A 10,237-nucleotide genomic window follows, 5' to 3' on the forward strand; every position below is an offset into this window, starting at 1 on the left:
CCCGCGACGTATAGTGGCCAGCAATTTTCTCTCTGGTCCCGGCAGTGAAGATGCTGTCTCCGTTCGTTGCGCCGCCCTCTCCGTGCATGAAACATAAAAAATAAATACAAAAACTTTAGACAATTCACAACCATTACAAATATTACAAAAATACATAAACAAAAACTAAATTAAACTTATATTCACCTGCAAACTGGGCTGACACTGGTGGATGGGTGACGCTTCAGTTTCACGTCCCCCTACACTGGCTAGAACTGCAGGGCGATTTTCAGCTTCTCTAGCGGAACAAACGTGTTCTGTTCAAATCATTAAACCAGATTTCAGTGGTTCCCAGGTCTTCTACCACAAGGAATTCATATCTGTAGTCCTTTTCGTAGTTGCAGGTACAAAACCCTTACAAAACTTTGCACACACTTGAAACCACACGGCTCTCTTCTTAACATGACACTCATTGCGAGATATGGTCCATACTTCAGGGTATTTGTTCACCCCTTCCATGGCCAACCGGCTGCATCCATAGCAGGCTGAAGGCAGTAGTTGCTTGGGTTGGGAATGCGTGTTCACTTACTATCACTTCGCGGCGACTGGCGGGTTCCCAACATCACTGCCGTATTGTGCGCGGCTCCATTGTTTCACACGCACTGGTGAAACACGCGAGAAAATGACGCTGCGGACTCGCGGTCATAAATCTCTCGTGTGCATCGAGCCTTAGAGACACTAGAGTGGCACCTGGCAAAAGTTCCATGGACTTTATCGCCAGCAGCTTCGTCCCGGTGCATTAGTTTTAGCTAATTTGCTTAAACTCAGGGGAAATTATTGCTGATTCTTGTTGCTGAGGCCAACGGCCTTGCCGCAGTGCTAACACCGGTTCCCATCAGATCACCGAACTTAAGCGCTGCTGGGCTGGGCTAGCACTTGGATGGGTGACCATCCTGTTTGCCGAGCGCTGTTGGTAAGCGGGGTGCACTCAGCCCTTATGAGGCAAAAACTTAAGCCGTGTGTGGCTCGTGTTCCCGCCAGCATCTGTTTTACACGCTGTTTTTAACGAACTTCCACCTCACTACGTTAATTTAAATTACTACTGTCACTGACAAGGGAACTTCCCCATCGCACCCCCCTCAGAGTTAGTTATAAGTTGGCACAGTGGATAGGCCTTGAAAAACTGAACACAGATCAATCGAGAAAACAGGAAGAAGTTGTGGGGAACTATGAAAAAAATAAGCAAAATATACAAACTGAGTAGTCCATGTGCAAGATATGCAACATCAAGGACAACGTTAGCTCACGAGCGCCGTGGTCCCGTGGTTAGCGTGAGCAGCTGCGGAACGAAAGATCCTTGGTTCAAGTCTTCTCTCGAGTGAAAAGTTTACTTTCTTTATTTTCGCAAAGTTATGATCTGTCCGTTCGTTCATTAACGTCTCTGTTCACTGTAATAAGTTCAGTGTCTGTGTTTTGCGACCGCACCGCAAAACCGTGCGATTGTTATTGAAGTCGCGCGCTATATTTGCTGGATTCATATTGCTCACGGAATACGTCTCACGTATTTAATGCACTCTCGTCCAAAGTAGCGAACAGTCAACTGCCAGCCAGAGAGCCTCGTTAGCAGGAATACTCTCTCTTCCGTGCGCTGTAGGCGACTGACGTCGTGTATTTTGATGCTTGTTTAGGTGTAGCTTTCCCATACTACGGCGCAGTCACCTCGCATCGGACGGACGGACGGACAGATAATAATTGTCTGAAAAATGAAACATTGAACTTTTCACTCAAGGGAAGAGTTGAACCAAGGACCTTTCGTTCTGCAGTTGCTCACGCTATCCACGGGACCACGGCCCTCCTGAGCTCACATTCTCCTTGATGTTGCCTATCTTGCGCATGGACTACCCAGTTTGTATATTTTGCTTATTTTTTTCATAGTTCCATACAATTTCTTCCTGTTTTTTCGATTGATCTCTGTTCAGTTTTTCAAGGCCTATCCACTGTGCCCACTTATAAATAACTCTGAGGGGGGTGCGATGGGGAGGTTCCCTTGTGAATTGATGTTTTGCCTGACCGTGACCGGCGCTAGCAGCGCGTATCGATATATCCCCTCTCGCAGTATCTTTGCTCGACTGCTATTACTTCCCGCTCGTTGTCTGTAGTAAGCCAGTTGGAGTTCGGGTCCGCCAGTCAGTTGGAACGCGTCTGGAGCGCAGTCCGGACCTGCCTGTCGGTGAGTTGCAATGCGGCACTAGTGCAGTCGGGTTGGAGCAGCAGTGAGGTCTGCGTCGACATGGATCGCCCAACCATTGCCGCCACGCGTTACTTGAGTCGGGCCACGGTCTTGGTGGATCGTTGGTCAGTCGTCCGACCGGACGACGCTTTTTGGCTCGCCGGTCGTTCACGAGTTGGCTGTGTGTGTGTGTGTGTGTGTGTGTGTGTGTGCATCGACTCCCGATTTGTCTTCGTGCGTGCTTGGTTACCGTTGCGTATCGTTCAGCTCTTCGTTCAGGTGTTTGTCAGGTTGTGCGTGTAGTTGGCGTTATGTCCACTGACGGCATTCTGAGGGCAGAGTCGGCCGGTTGCTGCGGACCAGGGAAGTTATCTCGGTGCGGCGCAGTCGGCTGGGTCCACTCGCGGTCCCTGCGCAGTGTCGGAGCGTGTGTGGAGCTGTCCGATCGCTACGAGCTTCGTGGTTCACCGACCCAGGACGTCAAAGTTGAGCAGTGCTTTAAAGTACCCAAGCTACGCCCATTCATTTTATGGTGGTTCGTTTCGGTGGTTCGCTGGTGTGGAGGTTTTCTTGTGAGCAACACCGAGTGTTTCTATTGCTGAAATTTAGCCGCCGTGCAGTGCAATTAACTATATTGGTTGACTACAATTTGAGTGCAGCAGCGGAATTTTCTGTCTTGTGGCTGTTGGTGTTCTTGTTACCTGCCCTGGCCACTGACGTAAATTCAGGCATTGTTCCTTTTGGATAAAGTTAACTATATTACTGTATTTTAAATTCGAGTGTACCAGCGGAATTTCCTGCCTTGTGGCCATTAGTGTTCCAGTTACCTGCCCTGGCCACTGATGTAATTTCAGGCAGGGTCCTTTCCTCACCTGTTGTCGCTGTTCAACATGGTGTGTAGTTTTGACAGCTAATACATACTTCATTGTGGCTTATCACGTTCGTAACCTTTTCTGTTTCAGGTCTCATATACTGATTGGTGACAAGCAAGTCATTGTGTCGGTCTGTCCGTGGCTGTCCCCTAGTTGGGTTCCGACAAATCAAGTGTAGTTGAGCTCACCACCTGTCTCACCTAAGTGAACGAGGGCAGACCGACCTCCCTGGAGGCTTCTGAATGCCGTTTAATTGTCCTTCTCACCGGTGTTTAACTGTCTGTTTATAAGCTATCATAACTAGTGATTTAAAGATTCTTGTTTTTACTGGACTTAATGTATTTTTGAATTTTGGAAAATCAATTGTGGGCCTTAAGCCGCTTAAAACCTTATTCTGGAAATTACCCTTTAAGCAAAACATTGCGGCCTTCTGCCTTAAAAGATTATGGTAATATATTTTAAAATTTTAAAATTTAATTGTGGCTCTTAGCCACTTGTATTGCGCCTTTGCATATGTTTGTTCTGTCTGCTTTTGCCTTTAGGCTAGCTAGCCTAGCTGTAATATCATATATATTTTAATTATTTTATTTGCAATTTTAACTCAGCCGTGAAATAATTGCATTTTTGAAACTCGTAGTTCTAAAGGCTCGGCTATGTGCTGTTTTGGTTTAAAGGTGTTATTAAATTACAATAAATTACAATTTTGAATGAACCTGACCAACACCTTATTTGGCCCTTTCCACTATCCTAATCACCTCTTCTGCCCTGCAGGTTAGCGGGCGTCTCTCTACTTGATTGAGAAGTAGCGGCTCCGGCCGGGGGCGCAGTGTGCTGACCACATGCCCTCCATATCGGCATTCAGTGACACCTGTGGGCTGGGGATGACACGGCGGCCGGTCGGTACAGTTGGGCCTTCATGGCCTGTTTGGACGGAGTTAGTTTGTTGCCGAAGTCCGTTAGTAAAAACTGTCTCACTACTGCATCTTTATCAGACAATTAATCATAGTGTGTTCAGAATAGAGGTATGATTCAGACAGATCTCTAACATTCATAACGCTTAGCGAGGTACAAAGGATTGCCGTGCATTTTGCGGAGTCAATGGTAGGGTGGGAAACGCCGATGCACTGGGACTCCGTTACGAGAAGCAGCATCCTTCAGAGGCTGAACGGCGCGTGTGGATGGGGCCATCGACCCCCGCAGCGGCCTACACGTGCCACACTTACTATCGCCCGAGTGTCGGAACACTCGACTGACCCAAAGGAAACTCTCGCTATCTCAGCCGTGCCTGCTGCTAACTATGCAGCCTGGCTGCCAAGAACACAATCGGCTATGCTAAGTGGGCTCTAAAGGCCGCTCTTAGCTGGTTCCAGGCGTTTTCATTCAGCAAGGGACGCACAGATCTCCGCGCTTCCGTTGCTCAAGCTAACGTCATATAGGTACGATATTGTAGCGCCTGTGTTGTTAACAAGAACAGTGCAGTGTTGCTTCGGACGTGCATTCATTTCGGAAGGACCAGGCACTGCAGCTATTACATCCGTCATGAAATGCATGAATGCACTCACGCCTGCGAATAAAACTATCAGATGTATAAGGCAACTACGACAACGGAAATTTGTGAAGGAAATTTTTTTACTGAAAGTCATTTTCTGGTACCGGCGGATAAAAACGATATAGCAATGGCTGTGTTATTAAGGGGCTCCGGAAAGGATCAAAATCATGAAAAGTTCTATTTTTACTTTTTTGCGTTTTCTGAATCTGCAGACTATTACCTTTTAATAGATATATAATTTATTCAATTCCGAAGACTACAACTATTTTTAAATTTTTTTTGAAATGTGTTCTACATGGGCTTGACCCACTGTGGCGCTGTTAAACTGCTGTCAAATGGTGTTATTATTAACTTCCGCGTTCATCAGGTACATTTTAGTGATGTGAGATAAAGTATGTGTTGTGGCTAACCTGTGATGGTTCAATATATATCGCTGGTGTGATTGTCGATTGTTTCATGTTTATTTACTCTGTCGTTATCTCGAAAATATTCGTAATTAATTCTGTTTCTTGAGTCTCTGTTTTGTTGAAGTATAATAATGAGTAAAAGTAAAGTTATTAGAAATCCTCTGAAGGCTTTTAAGAAAAGGAGAAATGTTGGAAAGCCAAAGGTATGTGTTATTACTGTAAACAATAAAGACGATAACCAAGTGAGTGAACCTAACCTCTCAAGTACACCTGCCCATAGCAGTCAAAGTGGGAAAGAAAATACTTCACAGAAGAAGCTTGGTTCAATGAGTGAGAACTATGAACGTTTTATGGGCGAATCGGATGTGAATGAAATATTTGATATGTCGGTTCTCAAAGGAATTTTTTAAAACTGTGTAAGATGTATTCATTGTAGTGAAGTTGATCTGGAACTCTCCATAATAAAGCACGTAGGACTTGCTAGTGAAATACAACTGAAATGTGATAAGTGTTCATACATGACCACCTTTTGGAACAGTGTTGCAGTAACTGCAACTGAAGAAAATGGTAGCAAAATCTACGAACACAACAACGAGCGATGCTTGCTTTAGACAAGGAACGCCTTCAGGCTGCAGACAGGGCTGTAAAGAGTCTAGAAATACAAGCAAGAGTAAACAGGAGGAGGAACAAGAGGAAGCTGGAGGAGGAGTTTGCCGAGGATGAAGATAATCCATCCTATGGACCTGGAATGCACTAAAAAGTTAATCCAATCTTTGTCGCTCGATTCCCAAAACTTTTATTTTCTCATACTAATTACATGTTTTCTAAGGATCTTCCAAACATATTTGTTTCAAACTTTCAGTAAATGTTACACAGTACCTTCTTCATAATTTAACACTGCCTTTTTCCAAAAAACTGTATATTTCTGAATATATAAATAAAAAATTGCAAAAAAATGTTGTGAATTTTCATTACAATTGAAAAAAAATCATCTTTAATAACTGAACTAAATTTTTGTAATATCCCTGTGTTAAGTTGTAGCCCATAGTCCAATAAATAATCTGTAAAAAGTTCAACTTCCTTCCTCAAATACTTTGTGAGGAAAGATGTAATTTATAAGCGTTATTTTAACATTGCAGGTATAGGGCGTTCCGGAGCCCCTTAAGAGGAACGATGCAAAGTTCCTTCCTACACACATACACGTCCATCTCACTGTCGTCGTTCCCTAATACAACTGGTGATGGCTCTTATTCGTAACTGCGAATGCATTTCACGCAAATTATTACAACACTGCATTGCTGCGTCCTTGATTCTTTGTATGAGCTACATAGTAGATCCTTACACTTTACTCCGAAGATTTAACGCACCCTCAGGAGCACAGAACTTCGGGTTCAAGTCTGACCATCGTCGCACCCTTCCGGCGATTGTAGTGGGGCGAATATTGTGCTTCGGAATAATGGTAACCGTTTAGTATTTGATGAGGGACTTTTCGGACGCCATGTACGTTAGAGACACTGCGAGGAATACCTCGCTACAAGCGATAAAAGATAACGGTTAGGGCGACCGCTCGCGAAGAGACGGAAATCCGTGTTTGAGTCCCGATCCGGCACAAATTTTCGTTTTTATCTCTGTTGGTCCATTACGGCCAGGAGACGTCGGCTGGTACGTACTTTTCAATTCAATAAACTTTACCAACAGCCGTACACTTTAAGATATTTTATTGTATTCTGAAGGCAACCAGTTTCGGCAATTCATTTTGCCATCTTCAGGTCTCATATGCTTTTTTCAAATCAACGAACTTATCGTATAGCGCCATAAAACTGTATACCGTAAATTTGAATTGTTGGCTGTCACTGTTTCGTATGAATCAGCTGCACAACGATTGCAATTTACGGTATCCAGTTTTATGGCGCTATACGATAATTTCGTTGATTTGAAAAAAGCGTATGAGACCTGAAGATGGCAAAATGAATTGCTGAAACTGGTTGCCTTCAGAATAAAATAAATTATCTTAAAGTATTCGGCTGTTGGTAAAGTTTATTGAACAGAAAAATTTTCATTTTCGTTATTCTCTTATACGGCTGGTAGTTTGTATTTCATGTATAGCTTCAGATAAGTCTATGTGGGAACCCGCAGCTGGCATCTTGGAGACACAACTACCATAATGAATCCGTATGCGGCCAGTTAAAGTGCAACACAATGAAGGCGACACGTAAAAGAACTTCAAATTGGCATGAAGTGCACTTCATATGATGATATGCAAATAATTAGCATTTCTGCAGAGAAGGAACGCCTTCTACATTCCACATTCATGGTGTAAAAAATTGTGTATACAAAATTTTAGTGTGTTTAGAGGAGACAAAACGAAACACTGAAAGAGGTCAATGAACGTCTATGGCGCTAGAGATAGTCAGAGACAGTAGTGCTGTGTGATGAATACTACTTCAGAGATATTGTTGAAAGTTTCCATTTACATTTATGTACAGCTGACATCTAGTATTGTCCACGATCACTTGATTGGGCCGCATCTTCTGCTTAACTTACTCGGTGGAGGAAATTACCGTATCTTTCTTCCTGAAATGCTGCTGGAAATGTTTAAGAATGTCCCGCTAGCAGTGAAGCGATTATGGTTCCACCATGACGGTGCCCCAGTACACATTGCCGTTAATGTCAGATATCACTAAATCTTCCCCTCAATTGTCGGATTCGGAGGGCTGGGGGCGGTGCTCCAGTATCCTGGCCACCATGTTCCCCTACCTCACTCCTACGGATTTCTTTTTGTGGATAGAGATGAAGCGTTTGGAGTAAGAGACGCGGAACAGCTGGTTGCCCTTGGGCTGACGATGCGACCATTATTCGTGAAACACGAGATTGTTTTTAGCGTATTAATCAATCATTAGCACTCAGATGCCAGTTGAGCACTAATGTAAACGGACGACATTTTCAGCAACATCTCTAAAACAATATTTATCACACAACGCCATCGCCTCTGACCGTCTCCAGCGTCATAACCTTCGTAGACCCTTGCGGGGAAACGGTGCACCTGAGACATTATTGTATCATTAAAAAGTGTTTCATTCTACCTCCTCTAAAAAAAATTATAATTTTGTATACGTAGTTTTTTTACCCTGTGTGAGGAAATAATATTGACTGAGACTAGGCTAAACTGAAGAAACACTAAAGTATTGAAGAGTAGCAGAAATAAGACAAGTGACAAACTTAACGTCAGAATTGAGGACCTCGAAGTAGACGAATTTCAGGAATTCTCCGACCTTGCAAGCAAAATAACACACTGACGGACGAAGTAAGGAGAAGATAAAAAACAGATTAGCGCAGCCAAAGAGGGAATTCCTGGTCAAGGAAAATCTATTATTATTTTATGCATGGCTGTCAGAAGTCTGCAAAATCAGAGATGTTATAAATCTGTAGCCCTTGGTTAAACATTTATGAGAAGTATAAAAGCATATAACAGAAACTTACTTAGTATTACTTTAGCAGATGTCAGTATCTCCTTCATAGAGGCGTAATGCCCTTTTATCTCCAGAAACGTACACATTGTATGTGATTAAACATTGATTGACAGTTTACAGTAACTGCATCACATCTATGTATCTGCAATGCTAGCAGCAAGGAACATATATTAAAGCATATTTGAAAATATAAACAAGGTATATAAAGAAGTTATACATAAAATTCACTTGAAAAAAACATCATTGATAAAAGGAATGGACTAATTGTCATATTTTATAAGAGATGAGATGCAATCAAAATAGTATCTGTTTTCAGTTACAATAGTGTCTGTTTTTAATTCAAGCTGAACAATCACGAATCTTTTAATTTAGGTGAATATGTTTATATATTTCAAATTCTTCTAAAAGGTTCATTTTGTAACTCTTGTCAACTAACTAAAGGTAAAATTCCCATTAAGAAAGGATGGAGGAAGTGTGTTTTCTGTTTTGAGATATTCTCCAAAAGTTTACTTATATGAATTCCCCCCCCCCCTCTTTGTCGAGCAAGTACTCACGAAAGCGGGTCTTAAATGCCTTCCCTGTCTGTTCTATATAAAAACTCGGACATATATTACATTGTATTTTACATATCCCAGATTTAAGAAATTTGTCAGTTGAAGGTTTCTACAAATGGCAACCTGGTGGCATTATTAGTGGTGAAGGACACAGTGTTGTCATATTTCTTAAATAAATTGGCTATACGATATGAAATGTCAGATAGAGATTGGTTGGTAGTGTATTTATTAACAATAAGAGTAGAGGAATTTGTATTCTTGTTAGTTTTATTATTACAAATGTTTTACGCAAGATTTGCTTGATATCCGGTTTTTATCGCTATATACTTTGAGTTCTTAAGTTCTGTAGCAATAGCAAATGATGCTGTCGATCATAGAGTAAAAGAGGCATCATGTTACCTGCTGTGATGGACTTCCTGTAAATATCAAAGTTATTTCACCATCTACCAAACAAAGCTTCAGGTCCAGTAAACTCAGTTTATTACCTTGATTTTATATTTTATATGTAAATTTAATATTAGGTTGGAAGTAGTTCAGTGACTCGATAAGTTATATGAAGTCCTTCAGATTTCCTTTGTCTACAATGATGGTACGTATCTTCCGTAGAAAGAAATGCTGTTGGCTAGAGTGGGGTGGGAATTAAAAAAGATTATTTAAGAATTATTAATGAAGGCGTTAGCTAGAAATCCTACAAGGTGGTTCCCCATATTGACACGGTCCCTCAGGAGTTAGCTGCGATAGATACCGGGGAAAACATCAGACAACGCCCAAGGGCCAATATCTTGAATACGTGGAAGTTGTGGGGAGTACGGACAGGCACAGCTTCGCTAATAAAAGTATTTTTCTACCTTTAAAGTTTTACAACTTTATTAACTTGATTTTAAAATAGTAAGTGAACATTTGTTATCATGAACAGCAAGATCCTCAATATAGTTTCTTAATGAAAGTTCCTGAAGCATTATTTAACCAACAGACTCTTGAACAATAACAGATCAAAGAACAGCTCTCAGAATCAATTTACAACGCTTAAAGCTAAAAATCCCTTTTCAAGCAAGGAAAAAAACACAAATGTCATAATGCAAGGTTAAATAAAAGATTCTAACGGCACATGGCAACACCAAAGTTTTCCTAGATATCACCTGTGATCTATAAAGACAATAAAATATTGATCACAAA

General features: G+C 41.9%; 1 pseudogene; it reads left to right on the forward strand.

The window, feature by feature from the left end:
- Window positions 1–837: 837 nt before the first annotated feature.
- LOC126458851 (5S ribosomal RNA) lies at window positions 838–955 on the forward strand (annotated as a pseudogene).
- Window positions 956–10,237: the final 9,282 nt, after the last annotated feature.

The sequence above is a fragment of the Schistocerca serialis genome, chromosome 2 (genome assembly GCF_023864345.2).
Source record: "Schistocerca serialis cubense isolate TAMUIC-IGC-003099 chromosome 2, iqSchSeri2.2, whole genome shotgun sequence".
NCBI lineage: Eukaryota > Metazoa > Arthropoda > Insecta > Orthoptera > Acrididae > Schistocerca > Schistocerca serialis.